This window comes from Bos taurus, unplaced genomic scaffold, assembly GCF_002263795.3.
Source record: "Bos taurus isolate L1 Dominette 01449 registration number 42190680 breed Hereford unplaced genomic scaffold, ARS-UCD2.0 contig_X_unplaced, whole genome shotgun sequence".
Taxonomy (NCBI): domain Eukaryota; kingdom Metazoa; phylum Chordata; class Mammalia; order Artiodactyla; family Bovidae; genus Bos; species Bos taurus.
The window spans coordinates 389,975-408,594 of record NW_020192294.1 but is presented as its reverse complement, the minus strand read 5'-3'; the positions used below and the strand labels follow the sequence as shown (position 1 = coordinate 408,594).

Here is an 18,620-nt window from a genome sequence, read left to right as displayed (position 1 = left end):
CTTTTCCAATTTGGATTCCTTTTATTTCTTTTTCTGCTCTGATTGCTGTGGCCAAAACTTCCAAAACTATGTTGAATAGTAATGGTGAAAATGGGCACCCTTGTCTTGTTCCTGACTTTAGAGGAAACGGTTTCAATTTTTCACCATTGAGGATAATGTTTGCTGTGGGTTTGTCATATATAGCTTTTATTATGTTGAGGTATGTTCCTTCTATTCCTGCTTTCTGGAGTTCATTGGAGGCTAATTACTTTACAATGCTGTAGTGGTTTTTGCCATACTTGACATGAATCCGCCACGGGTGTACACGTCTTCCCCATCCTGAACCCTCGCTCCCACCTCCCTCCCCTCCCATCCCTCTGGGTCATCCCAGTGCACCAGCCCTGAGCACCCTGTCTCATGCATCAAACCTGGACTGGCGATCTGATTCACATATGATAATATACATGTTTCAATGCTATTCTCTCAGATCATCCCACCCTCGCCTTCTCCCACAGAGTCCAAAAGACTGTTCTGTACATCTGTGTCTCTTTTGTGGTCTCGCATACAGGGTTAGCATTACCATCTTTCTAAATTCCATGTATATGCGTTAGTATACTGTATCGGTGTTTTTCATTCTGACTTACTTCACTCTGTATAATCGGCTCCAGTTTCATCCACCTCATTAGAACGGATTCAAGGGTGTTCTTTTTAATGGCTGAGTAATAGTCCATTGTGTATATGCACCAGTGCTTTCTTGTCCGTTCGCCTGCTGATGGACATCTAGGTTGCTTCCATGTCCTGCCTATTGGAAACAGTGCTGTGATGAACAAAGGGGTACACGTTGTCTCTTTCAATTCTGGTTTCTTCGATGTGTATGCCCAGCAGTGAGATTGCTGGGTCCTATGGCAGTTCCAGTTCCAGTTTTTTAAGGGATCTCCACACTGTTCTCCATAGTGGCTGTACTAGTTTGCATTCCCCACAACAGAGTAAGAGGGTTCCCTTTTCTCAAGCATTTATTGCTTGTAGATGTTTGGATAGCAGCCATCCTGACCGGCGTGAGATGGTACCTCATTGTGGTTTTGATTTGCATTTCTCTGATAATGAGTGATGTTCAGCATCTTTTCATGTGTTTGTTATCCATCTGTATGTCTTCTTTGGACCAAAGGCCTTTAGAATGGAGCAATGGGCTCCCACAGGTGGAGCAGGGGGAGTAGCCCACCTCCCACCTCCCGTGCAGGCAATACTGGGGGGCATTGCCCACGAAGACTTTTATTACAAGAATAAACCCAAGTAAACGCTGGTTCTGTTTTGATTACCATCTCCATACTCCAGTATTCTAAAATAATGTCAGTAATTAAATACGTTTCCTCTGCAAAACCAAATTGTGTTGGTTTAAGTTTGAAAAGTTGGTTGTCATATATGTCAGGTTTTAATATTTTACATATTATTCACAAGGTATAAAGTTTTAGTGTACATATATATAAACGCACACAAGTGTGTGCATGTGTATGTATGTATAATATATATATATATATATATATATATAAATTCATACGGCCACAGTCTTAGTACTTATCTTTAACAATTCATTGTCTTCTATGAGGGAGTTCATTAAGAGAAGACCCTGTTCAACAATTGTCACCAACACAGGCTGCCATGGTTACCACTGCTCCCTTCCCCAGAGCATCCTTAATGGTTTGCAAGGCCTTGAGATCACTTCCTGCACAGCCTGCAGTCCCCGAGGGAATGTACTAATACGCACCCCACATTCAAACAGTTGATTCTAAATACACGGTGATACCACAAAAATTGTCAGGTAATGCACACGATGCGCTTTTATTTAGGTCTAAATCAGTGAAACAAGTATTCACTGCAAGGTACAAACTTTTTTGAGCTTGCAAAGAACAAAATCGTCTTATATTTGAACACAAAGTATCTTGCAGAATTTGAAAAATAGGTTTTAAATGAAATTCATACTTAATTGTCAGTTATTTTGAGACTATGGAACAAAGAAAATAAACTTATGTTCACTGGGGCTGCTTAAGCTGTATCTTTTTCAGATTTTTTTTTTATTTCCTTTACACTTTTACAGTCATAAATAGATAGAATAGACAAGGTTTGGAGGAGACACACTCTCCCTGCCATGTGACCCATCAGAGTTGACTTAGAGAGATGAGGCTGGCAGGGAGTTTGGAGGCCTCTTTAGGGGAATTACAAATGCCTCATTTCTCCCACCGAAACATCTGAATTGCTCCCCATCCCCCGCTAGAGGTGTCAGGATGGGGCTTTGTGATGTCAAGGCCCACCCAGGGCCACCATTGGCTGGGCAGGAGACTTGCTGACCTCATAAAGCATGAGGGTGTGTCTCCCTGGGGAGGGGTATATATAGCGGTGCTCAGGGGCTCTGGAGCAGACCACTGGGAGGCCTCAAAATGACTAAGCGGACTGGGAAGCCCCAAGGCTCCAGAGTAGTTAGGAAACACCTGCCTCCTGTTACCCGGGACAAAAGGATGAAGACCTCCTCTCAACTGAGGCCCCAAAAAATGTCAAGGTCAGCTGAGGCCACCCAAACTCCTCTTCCCATTGACCCCACCCCATCAGACCCCCTGCCCTGGCCTTGCCTGGCACATAACCCTTCTCTGCCCACACCCCTTCTCCTGAAGCTGTCGTTCCTGTCCACCTTCACCCTCTTCCCCAAACCAATGCCATTCTCTACCCCTCTCTTGTTTTCTCCAGGTGGCCAGGGCAAGTGCGAGAGTGAATAATCACCTTCAGGCAAAGCTGACCAAGAAAACTTCTCAGAAACCACCCACCACAAGGAACCTTAGCAAAAACGGAGGCTCAAAGCTCTGTAGCCAGTGTTGCAAGGTGAATGAAGAGCTGAATCAGAACGGACCAGAGGAGGTCCCAGAGAGTGTGGAGATCCCTGTCATTCCAGCGGGACCGGTGGGCAGCCAGTGACTTGAAGGCATGGCTAGAGACCTCAGAATTCTTCGGGGGTCTTGCCGCTGAGTACTGGCCAACAGTACAGACGTGACTATTATACCAACTCCATACATTAAGAATGAAAATAAAATCAACCTGATGTGAAATTATGTTTGTCTCTGAGTTCTCTGAGAGTGGGGGCAGAGAGGGCAGGGCAGGGATAAATGTGTGAAGAGGGAGAGAGATGGGTCCTGTGGGGTTGGAGATGGGCCCAGAAGGTCCAGTTTGCCAGAAAGTAGGGGGGGAAGAACTGGTTCCAGACTCAGCTTCAAAGATACACTTCCCATGGGAGAAGCGGAAGAGGACTTGGTGTTTTTCTGCGTGCGTGCAGAGATGGAAACTGAGCCGGGGAGCCGTGTCATGTGTGCGGTGGCAGTGCCATTTGCTAAAAAGGCATAGAAGGAAGTTGCCCCATAAAAGGAATGGAATATTGACATTTGCAGCAACATGGAAGGTATACCATGAAGTAAAATAACTCAGACAGAGATAGACAAATACTGTATGATATCACTTATAGAATCTAAAAACACCACCAAGTAGAGAATATAACAAAAATGGAGGCTCACAAATACAGAGAACAATCTACTGGTTACCAGCGGGGAGGGGATGAGGGAAGGGCTATACAGAGGTGGGGGAGTGGGAGGCACACCGTGTTAGGTGTAAGATGAGCTCAAGGATGTATTGTACAACGTGGGGAAGAGTGCCAGTACTCTGTAATAAATATAAATGGAAAGCAAACGTTAACAGTTGTATAATAGAAAGAAAAGGAAAGGAAGAGGGGGGAGGAAGGAGGGAAGAAAGGAAGGAAAGCATGGTGTTTTTGGACATCACAAAGCCAACATTGATTAGGCCGTTTTTAGCAAAGGAATGTAGTTTATTTTTTTTAATTCATTTATTTTCATTGGAGGCTAATTACTTTACAATGCTGTAGTGGTTTTTGCCATACTTGACATGAATCCATCACGGGTGTACACGTCTGCCCCATCCTAAACCCCACTCCCACCTCCCTCCCCATCCCATTCCTCTGGGTCATCCCAGTGCACCAGCCCCGAGCACCCTGTCTCATGCATCGAACCTGGACTGGCGATCTGATTCATTTACGATAATATACATGTTTAAAACCTATTCTCTCAGATCATCCCACCCTCGCCTTCTCCCACAGAGTCCAAAAGACCGTTCTGTACATCTGTGTCTCTTTAATGGTCTCGCATACAGGGTTATCATTACCATCTTTCTAAATTCCATATATATGCATTAGTATTCTGTATTGGTGTTTTTCTTTCTGACTTATTTCACTCTGTATAATAGGCTCCAGTTTCATCCACCTCATTAGAACGGATTCAAGGGTGTTCTTTTTAATGGCTGAGTAATAGTCCATTGTGTATATGCACCAGTGCTTTCTTGTCCGTTCGCCTGCTGATGGACATCTAGGTTGCTTCCATGTCCTGCCTATTGGAAACCGTGCTGTGATGAACAAAGGGGTACACGTTGTCTCTTTCAATTCTGGTTTCTTCGATGTGTATGCCCAGCAGTGAGATTGCTGGGTCCTATGGCAGTTCCAGTTCCAGTTTTTTAAGGGATCTCCACACTGTTCTCCATAGTGGCTGTACTAGTTTGCATTCCCCACAACAGAGTAAGAGGGTTCCCTTTTCTCAAGCATTTATTGCTTGTAGATGTTTGGATAGCAGCCATCCTGACCGGCGTGAGATGGTACCTCATTGTGGTTTTGATTTGCATTTCTCTGATAATGAGTGATGTTCAGCATCTTTTCATGTGTTTGTTATCCATCTGTATGTCTTCTTTGGACCAAAGGCCTTTAGAATGGAGCAATGGGCTCCCACAGGTGGAGCAGGGGGAGTAGCCCACCTCCCACCTCCCGTGCAGGCAATACTGGGGGGCATTGCCCACGAAGACTTTTATTACAAGAATAAACCCAAGTAAACGCTGGTTCTGTTTCGATTACCATCTCCATACTCCAGTATTCTAAAATAATGTCAGTAATTAAATACGTTTCCTCTGCAAAACCAAATTGTGTTGGTTTAAGTTTGAAAAGTTGGTTGTCATATATGTCAGGTTTTAATATTTTACATATTATTCACAAGGTATAAAGTTTTAGTGTACATATATATAAACGCACACAAGTGTGTGCATGTGTATGTATGTATAAATATATATATATATATATATATATACATATAAATTCATACGGCCACAGTCTTAGTACTTATCTTTAACAATTCATTGTCTTCTATGAGGGAGTTCATTAAGAGAAGACCCTGTTCAACAATTGTCACCAACACAGGCTGCCATGGTTACCACTGCTCCCTTCCCCAGAGCATCCTTAATGGTTTGCAAGGCCTTGAGATCACTTCCTGCACAGCCTGCAGTCCCCGAGGGAATGTACTAATACGCACCCCACATTCAAACAGTTGATTCTAAATACACGGTGATACCACAAAAATTGTCAAGGTAATGCACACGATGCGCTTTTATTTAGGTCTAAATCAGTGAAACAAAGTATTCACTGCAGGGTACAAACTTTTTTGAGCTTGCAAAGAACAAAATCCTCTTATATTTGAACACAAAGTATCTTGCAGATTTTGAAAAATAGGTTTTAAATGAAATTCATACTTAATTGTCAGTTATTTTGAGACTATGGAACAAAGAAAATAAACTTATGTTCACTGGGGCTGCTTAAGCTGTATCTTTTTCAGATTTTTTTTTTTATTTCCTTTACACTTTTACAGTCATAAATAGATAGAATAGACAAGGTTTGGAGGAGACACACTCTCCCTGCCATGTGACCCATCAGAGTTGACTTAGAGAGATGAGGCTGGCAGGGAGTTTGGAGGCCTCTTTAGGGGAATTACAAATGCCTCATTTCTCCCACCGAAACATCTGAATTGCTCCCCATCCCCCGCTAGAGGTGTCAGGATGGGGCTTTGTGATGTCAAGGCCCACCCAGGGCCACCATTGGCTGGGCAGGAGACTTGCTGACCTCATAAAGCATGAGGGTGTGTCTCCCTGGGGAGGGGTATATATAGCGGTGCTCAGGGGCTCTGGAGCAGACCACTGGGAGGCCTCAAAATGACTAAGCGGACTGGGAAGCCCCAAGGCTCCAGAGTAGTTAGGAAACACCTGCCTCCTGTTACCCGGGACAAAAGGATGAAGACCTCCTCTCAACTGAGGCCCCCAAAAAATGTCAAGGTCAGCTGAGGCCACCCAAACTCCTCTTCCCATTGACCCCACCCCATCAGACCCCCTGCCCTGGCCTTGCCTGGCACATAACCCTTCTCTGCCCACACCCCTTCTCCTGAAGCTGTCGTTCCTGTCCACCTTCACCCTCTTCCCCAAACCAATGCCATTCTCTACCCCTCTCTTGTTTTCTCCAGGTGGCCAGGGCAAGTGCGAGAGTGAATAATCACCTTCAGGCAAAGCTGACCAAGAAAACTTCTCAGAAACCACCCACCACAAGGAACCTTAGCAAAAACGGAGGCTCAAAGCTCTGTAGCCAGTGTTGCAAGGTGAATGAAGAGCTGAATCAGAACAGACCAGAGGAGGTCCCAGAGAGTGTGGAGATCCCTGTCATTCCAGCGGGACCGGTGGGCAGCCAGTGACTTGAAGGCATGGCTAGAGACCTCAGAATTCTTCGGGGGTCTTGCCGCTGAGTACTGGCCAACAGTACAGACGTGACTATTATACCAACTCCATACATTAAGAATGAAAATAAAATCAACCTGATGTGAAATTATGTTTGTCTCTGAGTTCTCTGAGAGTGGGGGCAGAGAGGGCAGGGCAGGGATAAATGTGTGAAGAGGGAGAGAGATGGGTCCTGTGGGGTTGGAGATGGGCCCAGAAGGTCCAGTTTGCCAGAAAGTAGGGGGGGAAGAACTGGTTCCAGACTCAGCTTCAAAGATACACTTCCCATGGGAGAAGAAGAAGAGGATTTGGTGTTTTTCTGCGTGCGTGCAGAGATGGAAACTGAGCCGGGGAGCCGTGTCACGTGTGCGGTGGCAGTGCCATTTGCTAAAAAGTCATAGAAGGAAGTTGCCCCATAAAAGGAATGGAATATTGACATTTGCAGCAACATGGAAGGTATACTATGAAGTAAAATAACTCAGACAGAGATAGACAAATACTGTATGATATCACTTATAGAATCCAAAAATACCACCAAGTAGAGAATATAACAAAAATGGAGGCTCACAAATACAGAGAACAATCTACTGGTTACCAGCGGGGAGGGGATGAGGGAAGGGCTATACAGAGGTGGGGGAGTGGGAGGCACACCGTGTTAGGTGTAAGATGAGCTCAAGGATGTATTGTACAACGTGGGGAAGAGTGCCAGTACTCTGTAATAACTATAAATGGAAAGCAAACGTTAACAGTTGTATAGTAAGAAAGACAAGGAAAGGAAGAGGGGGGAGCAAGGAGGGAAGAAAGGAAGGAAAGCATAGTGTTTTTGGACATCACAAAGCCAACATTGATTAGGCCATTTTTAGCAAAGGAATGTAGTTTATTTTTTTTAATTCATTAATTTTCACTGGAGGCTAATTACTTTACAATGCTGTAGTGGTTTTTGCCATACTTGACATGAATCCATCACGGGTGTACACGTCTTCCCCATCCTAAACCCCCCTCCCACCTCCCTCCCCATCCCATTCCTCTGGGTCATCCCAGTGCACCAGCCCCGAGCACCCTATCTCATGCATCGAACCTGGACTGGTGATCTGATTCACATATGATAATATACATGTTTAAAACCTATTCTCTCAGATCGTCCCACCCTCGCCTTCTCCCACAGAGTCCAAAATAAAGACTGTTCTGTACGTCTGTGTCTCTTTTGCGGTCTCGCATACAGGGTTATCATTACCATCTTTCTAAATTCCATATATATGTGTTAGTATACTATATTGGTGTTTTTCATTCTGACTTACTTCACTCTGTATAATCGGCTCCAGTTTCATCCACCTCATTAAAACGGATTCAAGTGTATTCTTTTTAATGTCTGAGTAATATTTCATTGTATATATGTACCACTGCTTTCTTGTCCATTGGTCTGCTGATGGACATCTAGGTTGCTTCCATGTCCTGCATATTTTAAACAGTGCAGTGTTGATCATTCGGGTCCACATGTCTCTTTCAATTCTGGTTTCCTCGGTGTGTATGCCCAGCAGTGTGATTGCTGGGTCATATGGCAGTTCTAGTTCCAGTTTTTCAGGAATCTCCACACTGTTCTCCATCGTGGCTGTACTAGTTTGCATTCGCACCAACAGTGTAAGAGGGTTCCCTTTTCTCCAGCATTTATTGCTTGTAGATTTTTGGATAGCAGCCATCCTGACCAGTGTGAGATAGTACCTCATTGTGATTTTGATTTGCATTTCTGTGATCATGAATGATGTTGAGCATCTTTTCATATGTTTGTTAGCCATCTGTATGTCTTCTGTGGAGAAATGCCTGTTTAGTTCCCTGGCCCATTTTTTGATATGGTCGTTTATTTTTTTGGTATTGACCTGCATGAGCTGCTTGTATATTTTTGCCTCCTTTGTCAAAGATAAGGTGTCCACAGGTGCATGGATTTATCTCTGTGCTTTCTATTTTTTTCCATTGATTTCTATTTCCGTCTTTGTGCCAGTACCATACTGTCTTGATAACTGCAGCTTTGTAGTATAGTCTGAAGGCAGGCAGGTTGATTCCTCCAGTTCTATTCTTCTTTCTCAAGATTGGTTTGGCTATTCGAGGTTTTTTATATTTCCATACACACTGTGAAATTATTTGTTCTAGTTCTCTGAAAAATACCATTGGTAGCTTGTTAGAGATTGTATTAAAAGATTGCTTTAGGTAGTATACTCATTTTCACTCTATTGATTTTTCTGAGCCATGAACATGGTATATTTCTCCATCTATTTGAGTCATCTTTGATTTCTTTCATTGGTGTTTTATCGTTTTCTATATATAGGTCTTTTGTTTCTTTAGGTAGATTTATTCCTAAGTATTTTATTCTTTTTGTTGCAATGGTGAATGGAATTGTTTCCTTAATTTCTGTTTTCTAATTGTTAGTGTATAGGAATGCAAGGGATTTCTGTATGTTAATTTTATATCCTGCAACTTTACTATATTCATTGATTAGCTCTAGTAATTTTCTGGTGGTGTCTTTAGGGTTTTCTATGTAGAAGATTATGTCATCTGCAAACAGTGAGAGTTTTACTTCTTTTCCAATCTGGATTTCTTTTATTTCTTTTTCTTTTCTGATTGCTGTGGCTAAAACTTCCAAAACTATGTTGAACCGTAGTGGTGAGAGTATTTAAAACAGCTGATTTATGGTATTCAGCAACTAACAAGGGAGAAAACCATTTTAAAATCAAGGAACTAGAGAGAGAGTCGCAAAGAGGTAATCTTGCCTTTTGGGTGCTCTTTCTCCCTTTGGAACATTTGTCAAGTCCACAAGAAGGGAATGAGGAGCTGAGAAATTGAGCAGAACTTCTGACAGTCTCCTAAGTCTCATGGAACAAAATTGGGAGTCTGGGATCACCCAAGAGAGTGGGAACCTGCTAACCATGCCAGGCTGGGTAACAGGCTTCCTTGTCCTTCACTATCTGCTGGAGTCTGCTCAAACTCATGTTTGATACTAACCAATTATGGTAACATCAGTTTATCTTTGCATCACATCAGAACTACTTTATTTCAACTGTGGTTTGTGGACAGCTCTGATCTCTCTTCATTGCCAATCCCCTTCAAGATCCCCATTATTTAATGGTTTGAATCTCCAAATAAAACTCTTTCTTATCTTGTTGAAATTTTTTTCTATTTTTTTCTAAGTTCTAAAAACTTTGGGTTTCATGTTGACCACTCAGAAGAAGTGGGAGTTGTTCAAACCTCTGCACCATTTTCTTGAAAAATTAGAGTTGTGAGTGAACACAGGAAAACTTTCCATTTTGTAGCTCTATGATAAATGAGGCAAGTCTTGTCTAGCTTTTGTACAAAATACAAATACAAAATAACGATGTCTTTCTCTTCCTCTCATTATGCTTAGAAGGACCAGGTGACTGCCCCACAAAGCGTATTTATTCTAACAGCAAACGTGGTCTTACTGAACTGTTTTTTGTGGACGCCATGAGTTTATAAATCTACTTATCCTCCTACCTCCTATTCTCTCAAGCTGATATTCTGTATGGAATGCATGAATGCAAAAGTGTTTAAAAGGGTGAAGAATCAAAAGTCAGGAAATGCCTAGTTAAGGATCTTAGGAACAATGAGAATTTGGACATATTATATAGTCTGGGTAAATTATGACACAGTTTTTACCACATGAACAGAACTGCACTGAAAGTATAAGCTTACAAGGGAGAGAGGAGTAGAAAAATTACATTCAGGCCACAACACCCACGTAATTGGGCTGGAGAACTTTTGGAATTTCCTGACAACTGTTCTAAAAACTGAACTGTGCACATAGATATTGTGGTAGCAATATCTGCATTTAGGCTCCATGGGCTTATTAAAGGAAGAAACTATTCAAGAGACATCTTCGACTTAGCAGTCCCTAACTCAAAAGTTCTTAATTCATGTGTCTTTATGGGATTGCAATGGAACAACAGGAATAAATCAGAACAAAAATTAATATGTCTTTGTAGGTTCTTACTCTTTACATTCATATTAGGAATCTTTCCTGAGAAATGACCATTCTGCTGAAGTGAATTTTTAATCTTTTATTTTTTTTCAGAAATATGAAACCCCTTGTATCTGTGCTTTAAATTTTGTTTTTGAGCAAGAAATAAATGGGTAAAATTGATGAGAAAAGCTGAACTTGGAAACTCATTCATATCCATTTTTGCCCTCTCTTTTCCTGAACAAAGCCTTAATTAATAACTAAAGAGCCACATTTTTCACAAGGATAAATCTTTAGCACTTTCTTCTTGCTTTCCATATGCAAATAGTGGTCTCAGATAGTGAGTGCTGTGGTTTTCTAGATGAGATAAAATAATTATTTTATATCAGCTAAGAATTAGAAATCAATGATATCTAAACATAATTTCCTTATCAGCTTCCTGAAGAGCATGAGGATTTTAAACAAAATTTGTTACTAAATTCTAAGTCTGCAAAGTTCCATCTTTCATGAATGTATAGGGTTGGCCAAAAAGTTGCTTAAAGTTTTCCCATAACATGTGAATTACCATGCTTTGTAGGTTTAATTTAGTTTCAGAAAGAGGGTAGAAATGGATCTATTCACTGTTTATTTCCTGGAGTGGGTGCCAAAACTTCCATCTACAGAACTGAACAGCCTCTACTGGATTAGAGTTAGAATTTCATTCTTCCACTTACTTAACACAAATACAAATGCTTATTACTAACTATTCTGTTCCCCTGAAAGACAATGATAACAACAGCTAACACTTGTTGATTTCTCACCTTCACTTTATGTGAAAAGCGAAAGTGAAAGTCAGTCATGTCTGACTCTTTGTAACCCATGGACTGTAGCCTGCCAAGCTCCTCTGTCCATGGAATCCTCCAGGCAAGAATACTGGATTGGGTTGCCTTTCCTTTCTCTAGGGGATATTCCCAACCCAGGGATTGAACCCGGGTCTCCCTCATTGCAAGCAAATCTTTTACTGTCTGAGCCACCAGTGAAGCTTAGTTTGTGTGAGTCACTGTGCTAACAAGTCCTCACGCCCTTACCTCATTTAAGCCAGTCAAGAATCCTACATGCCATCACTATATCCTTCAGATGAAAACAGCAATAGCTGTGTAACAGAGTTTAGAAACTTGCACAGAAACTGTGTATAACAGTAAAAGGTACACACTGCTGATGCACAGCTAGTCAATACTATTCACTAGAAAACACAGGAACAACTACAACACATGGCCTTCCTGATCTAGCTGAATCACAGCTCCTGGATAGTTACTGCTGTTGTTCAGTTGCTAAGTTGTGTCTGACTCTGTGACCCCAAGGACTGCAGCACACCAGGCTTCCCTGTCTTGCATTATCTCCCAGAGTTTGCTCAAATTCATGTCCATTGGAGAGTACAAAGTGAAAATAAATGAATTTAGAGTTCCTGCTATTTCAAAAAAGAAGCTGATTGTCGAAAAGGCAGACATTGAAGAAGTGTTCTATCTTTCACCAGAGCTTGTTAATATATCACAAGTATTTTAACTACTCTCAGGAACAAATGGGTAAACAGATACAACCCCCTTCACTCTATGATGGGCTAAAAATTGAGAAGTGGCAGCTCTTGTTTATTTTGTCAGGTTAGCTTCCTGAAGGTCATTTTTCAAGGGCACTGCATGTAATTGGGAGAAAAAGAAATTCTTTTATTTTGTGGTATCTGTTTACACATCGAAGAGGCTAATTGAATTTCACTGCTTATAATCTTGTTCATTTATCAACAACCCATAAGGGAGACGAATTTGAAAGTGCAATTATATGAAAATGTCATCTCAAGAACCAATCTTGGGTACCTTAAAATTCATCTACTGAACTTTCAATTCTTTCAGATTCACTTTCATTTTTGTCCCATCTGTACAATCACATGGAGAGTCAGGTACCTCCACAAGTTTTTAACAAGGTCTCCGATTCACTGAAAAGTCTCTCAACTCCAATTTTCTCCTTCCTATAGACACATGTATTGCTACTTCTGAATATTTTCACTCTAGTCATTATCTATTATGGAAGACGAAGGTTTTGGTTCCTGCCTCTCCTCCGCCCACCTCTTCCCACCCGCAGACAGCTCCCATCTCCAACCCTTCAAAGTACTCAGAGGGCTCAGGACACGCTACCCCCAAACATGGCACCTTATCACAGTGCATTTTCCAGCTGAAGGGATTTGAGGAAAGGCACGTGTGCGAAGAATTTTCTGACCTTGCCCTGGAGCAGGTCAGAAAACCCTCCTGTGAGAGGTAACCTCCCTACACATGCGTGCAAGTGTAGCTTAGTCACTCAGTCATATCCAACTCTTTGTGACCCCATAGACTGTAGCCTGCCAGGCTCCTCTGTCCATGGGATTCTCCAGGCAAGAATCCCAGAGTGGGTTTGCATTTCCTTCTCCAGGGGATCTTCCCAACCCAGGGATCAATCCAGATCTCCTGCATCTCCTGCACTGGCAGGCAGGTTCTTGACCCCTAGTGCCACTGAAAAGAGCATCCCTATCTCCAAAGTCGAAGGGACCAAGACAGGAATCTGAATCAATGTCTTGCTCAGTTTCCCTCACTTCACTACACCAATTTCATACCCTTTGTCCTCTCATATCTTTCCACAACTGTCTACTCTTCATCAAACCTGGCACAAAAACACTCACCATTCAATCATTTCTTTGGGTCATTTCCTTATGAAGGCTCTTGTCATATAAAACTCATGCTAAATAAATTTGTATGCTGTTCTCCTGTCAACCTGTTTTTGTCCAATTTTCAGACCCAGCCAGGGACCCAACGAGGATGGAGGAAAATTTTTTCCTCCTCAACAGTATTCATCCTGTGATTTTGCTTAGACTGTCATGTGCTTTTTAGATTATTATGTCTCTGTAAATCCTATTTATAACTGAGTCATGTTATATACTATGACTGCTTTCCCATGCAACATTTTGTTTTTCTTAAAGTTATTAATGGTCTTGTGGTTGACTGCTTAGTTCTGTATGTACTTAATATCAGCACATCTAATTATCCTCAAGCTGTGTACACCTTTCCAGACATTAGGACATACTGACGCCTCTGGATAAATCCCTCCAGAATGTTCTGAGCTGCTCCAATCTGGATCCACTTCTAACTCTACCCTCATTATTTATCTACTGACATAAGTTTACTAGCTTAAAACAATACTCATTCATTACCACAACGTTTTTCTAGGTCAGGGGTCCAGGCGTGGCATAACTGATTCTCTATTCAGAGTCTTAGGGGGCTGAAATCAAGAAGGTGGTCAGGGATGCATTCTCATCTGAGGCAGAGTTCTCGTCCAAGCTCATGTGGCTCTTGGCAGAATTCATTTCCTTAAGGTTATAAAACAGACCCTCAGTTTCTACAGACCACCCACCAATCCCTAACATGTGGTCCTCTCCATAAAATGGCTGTCTGCTTCTCTAAAGCCAACAGCAGAGTCAATCTGCTACCTCAAATCTGACTTCTTCACTTGATGATCTCTGTACCCTCTGAATGGGCTCACCTGATCCAGTCAGTCCCACCAAAAATAACCTCCATTTTGAGGAGCTTAAAATCAACTGATTAGGGGCTTTAATTACATCTGCAAAATCTCTTCACCTTCACCGTAAAACTTAATCATGAAAGTGACATTAGGGTCACAGGTCATACCTAGATACAAGGGAGGGGACTATTTAGAGCATGTCTATCGGGGATTGGAAATCCTGGACAGGACGTGTCTTAGAATTCTGTCTACTACTACACCTAGTAACTGGAAGCCATTCAAGAACCTGTTCCATTACTATCATGGGAATTTCCTTAGACTTTCTCTTGGGTTGGAGTCCCTGTTTCCATGGCCCTTTGACTTCTTTCTTGATTAACTCCCTAATTTTGCAGAAGCATGTCTCAAATAGCTTCCTGAAAAGGATTGCTTGGGAAGCTAAGTTCTGTTTTGCAGACACTGGCAGTGGAATTTTCAGTTTGAAGTTGCTTTTCCTCAGAATTCTCACTGTGTGTTACTACACTGCTTTTTTGCTTCCACTGTTGCTAGTAGTAACTCTAATGTCTTCAAATACTTAATACTTAGTATAAACATTTTTTTCCTTCCTGAGAATTTGTAGAATCTATTTTCTGTCCCTGGGTTTCTGAAACTTGTTGATAATGTGCCTTGGATTTGGTCTGCTTCATCCTTTGTTCTGTACATTTAGACATCCCTTTCAACTGGAACATTCAAGTTCTCTAATTCTGGGGAATTTTTTAAATTATTTTATTGATGATTTCTTTTTCTCTGATATCTGTCCTCAAGTCATAGAACAGCAATTATTCTAGAACACCCTATATGGATCTCTATCTTTTTAAAATTTTTGTCTTATTTTCTTCTGTATTTTCTATCCTATTTTCTGGACAGTTCCCTTGATTTTGTCTTCTAACAGTGTGTGTTACCATATTTTTAATGTCTAAGATTTTCTGTTCACTAAATTTTTTTTATAGTATCCACTTCTTGCTTCATAGATTTATATCTTCTCTGAAGATATTAATAAAAATCATTTTGCATATTTTCTTTCCATTGTTATTGGTATTTCAAGTTATTTTTTTAAAAGTAACTAAAGTAACTGGCAGTCCTTGACCATCTGGTCATATTTAAGGATGAGGCACTAAAAAGATAACTGGGAGCTCTTGGGGACAATGGTTGTCAATGGTGCTTTTGTCTCTATGGTGATATTTGGAAGATCTCTGATTTGAGTATCTTCTATTCACTTCTTTTGCAACTTAGATTTCCAGAGAAGAAACTTCTGACCTCCTGCGTTGAAAGTACATGTCTGGCTGCCAAAACTCTTGAGCTATGGGAGGGGAGAAGGCTGGAGATCTCAAGTCTCATATATAAGGTTTATCTTAATCCCCATGCTTTCTACTTGGTCTGTTTTAGCATGTGCCTCATATTGCCTCATTCAAAGATCATCTGTTTATCTCCTTTACAGAATAAACCTCAAGTCTCTGGCCAGAACAGGAGAGGGATGTTTGCTCAGCTGCCGAAATTTGGAATGGAGATATGAGGGGCTAAATTCTTAAACAGTCTTTCAACCAGTTCTTCCACCTGCCAAATAATGCTCCTTTGGAGGATTCTGCAATGGACATTAGGTCATTTCTCTCCTTTCCCAACTTCCAGCTTAGGATTCAGCTTTCTCATGTCTGGGAAGTCATTTAACTCCCATCTACCTTCCTACTGGCCTCTAAGATTTTGTCGCTATTGTCTCCTCATTCTTGGTCCTTGTCTATTCGTATCTTCTTTTTAACATTCCTTTCCTCTCATTTAGTGGAATTCTGGGAAGAAGAGACATGAAAGTACGTATGTGTTCAATCTGCCATTCTTGACTATTTGCATAGAAGACCATCACAATCAGAGTTTGCAAGGATAATCTCTCCAAATGATTTGAGAGCCTGTCTGGAGGAATTCACTCATGAGAGAGTCAAGAGACTTTCAGGAAAAAAATATAAGTACATAATTACTAAAATGGAGTCATTTTAGTGGTTACAGATAAATTAATAGAATGAAAATAGCAAAATCAAATACATAAAAATATTTGGTATATGATAATCCATTCTTTCAAGTGTAAGAAAAGGATTAACCTGCAAATTTGCCAGTTGACATGACGTTATAACAAATAACTAATAATTTTTATATATGTATGTATAAAGCCTTCATCAGAATAAATTCTGATGGACTTCCCAGATGGTCCAGTGGCTAAGACTCCACACTCTCAATGCAGGGGGTCCCGGTTTGATCCCTGGTCATGGAACTAGATCCCACATGCTGCAGCTAAATGTTCTGCATGCCTCAACTAAGACCTGGTGCAGCCAAATAAATAAATATTGAAAAAGAAATTCTGAGAGTCCCTACCACTTCTCAGGATCAGAAGAGAATTCCAAGGACATCTTTCAGTATTTGGTTGTATCTCTGCCATTTCTCTTTGCTCTGGTTCTCACATCTGAAGGCAGCTGGCTTTTCTGACACCCTCTGCCCACTACACCTACACGCACACCTAAGAGATCATGACAGCCTTTACCACTACTTCCAAGATCACTGAGCTCGGTATTTGGTCCACAGGCTCCCACATTGCCAGTTCTGTCAGAGGTTCTGCCACTCCCGTAAGGCCCAGTTGGAAGTGGGACACCTTATCCACTGCTCTCAGAATTCCCAGCTCTTATCCACATGGTTGTTGTTTAGTTGCTCACTCATGTCCAACTCTTTTGCAACCCCATGGACTGTAACCCGCCAGGCTTCTCTGTCCACGGGATTTCCCAGGCAAGAATACTGGAGTGGGCTGCCATTTCCTGCTCCAGGGGATCTTCCTGACCCAGGGATCAAAGCTGAGTTTCCTGTATTGGCAGGCGGATTCTTTACCACTTAACCACCTGGGAAGCCCACAGAGCTGGGAACTTTGCTCCTTCAGGGCTGGACTGCTGCCTCACTTCTTCAACTCTTTGAGCCCTGATCTTGTCCTCCCTGACTTCTCAAAACAAGGGCCTCTTTGCTGTCCCTTGAAGAAAAAACCTACACACCTCCAGAGAGGAAGCCCTGAGGTTCCAGAATGCTGTCATCCTGATTAACAAATTATCCCCAAACTTTGCATCTTAAGCAATAACAACTCCTATTTTGCCTGGAACCCCTCGACTTGGGACTGCTCAAAGGCTGAGGACTGGGATATGGAATTATCTGGAGGCTAGGACACTAACGTTTCTGGTGGCTGGTGGGGCAGAGTGGGGGCCAGAGGTCCCGGCTGGTGCTGCCAAGTCAGGAATGAGCACATGGTCTCCTCGTGTGGCTGACACATCGTCACACCATGGTGGCTGGGTTTCAAGGATCACTGTCCCGAAGAGAGAGAGAGCCAGGTACAGTCATAACACTACTTATGACCTAGCCTCAGAACTCACACAGTGTCCCTTCCACTACATTCTATCTGTCGACCCATCCAAAATTCTACTCAGGCTCAGAGGAGGGGAAATTGATTGTACCTCTTGATAGGATTATGGCATGGTTCTAGAGGACCATGTGTGGGACTATAGTTTGACAAAACAGAATTTGCCATACCTGCCTTCCTACATTAAAAAGAAGAAGAAGAAAAAATGCTTCCTTTATCTGTGTGTGAAAAGTCCACAGGCAAGAAAAGATACAGTTAATTTCTCAGTTAGGTTACCCTGCCCATCTGGTTTCATGGTTGAGCTACAAGTGCTAACAAATCCTTCGCTACATCAATTAACTCTGCTTTGCTTCAAGGTCATGGAATAAGCCCTTAACCAGCGCCAGTCACCTTGAAAATAAATGATACTGCTAACAAGGGCAACCAGACAATAAAAAGAATAGCTCAGTGTAATTCTATTTCCACTAGCACATGATCTATTAAAGATCAGGAAAAAATAGATACATCAGGACTCTTTCTTTGCCTAAATAAAGGTGGCCTACAAATACTTATGTAACAGGAGAAGCAAATTAGTTTCCGTTTTCTTTCCAAGTAAATTACTTATATCTTACTGCTCTACTGAACTCATTTATAGAAGAACAGATCAGGTTTTGTTTTTCTTTTAACTAAGAACATGCCATGTTATTGCTAAAAATTCAATGTTACTCTCTTGCAGGTACATTTAGCCAAGTCTTTGTAGAGGCTCTATCATTTGATTTTCTATCATGACTATACTTTTCACAAATGTACCCATGAAAAATTAGCAATTGCCTAATTCCTAAAAGAAAACACAACACTGCAAAAAGCAATCTGCTTAGAGACTTCTAACATACAGAATAACTACATTTCCTTTATTATTATATTATCTTTGGCCACCTGATGCAAAGAAGTGACTCACTGGAAAAGACCCTGATGCTGGGAAAGATTGAAGGCTGGAGGAGAAGGGGACAACAGAGGATGAGATGGTTGAATGGCATCACCAACTCGATGGACATGAATTTAAGCAAGCTCCAGGAGTTGGTGATGGACAGGGAAGCCTGGTGTGATGCAGTCCATGGGGTTGCAAAGAGTTGGACA

The 18,620-nt window shown here is 41.7% G+C and overlaps 2 long non-coding RNA genes across 2 annotated transcripts in view; one reads left to right on the top strand and one right to left on the bottom strand.

Moving 5' to 3' along the window:
* The window catches only part of LOC112445842 (uncharacterized), a 283,840-nt gene that overhangs the window by 171,364 nt on the left and 93,856 nt on the right, over positions 1 to 18,620 (bottom strand). The gene's annotated exons all lie outside the window — the stretch shown is intronic.
* On the top strand, positions 2,454 to 3,074 carry LOC112445843 (uncharacterized). Its single transcript, XR_003033831.2, has 2 exons — positions 2,454 to 2,530; positions 2,716 to 3,074. It is a non-coding gene; the product is annotated as an uncharacterized lncRNA (long non-coding RNA).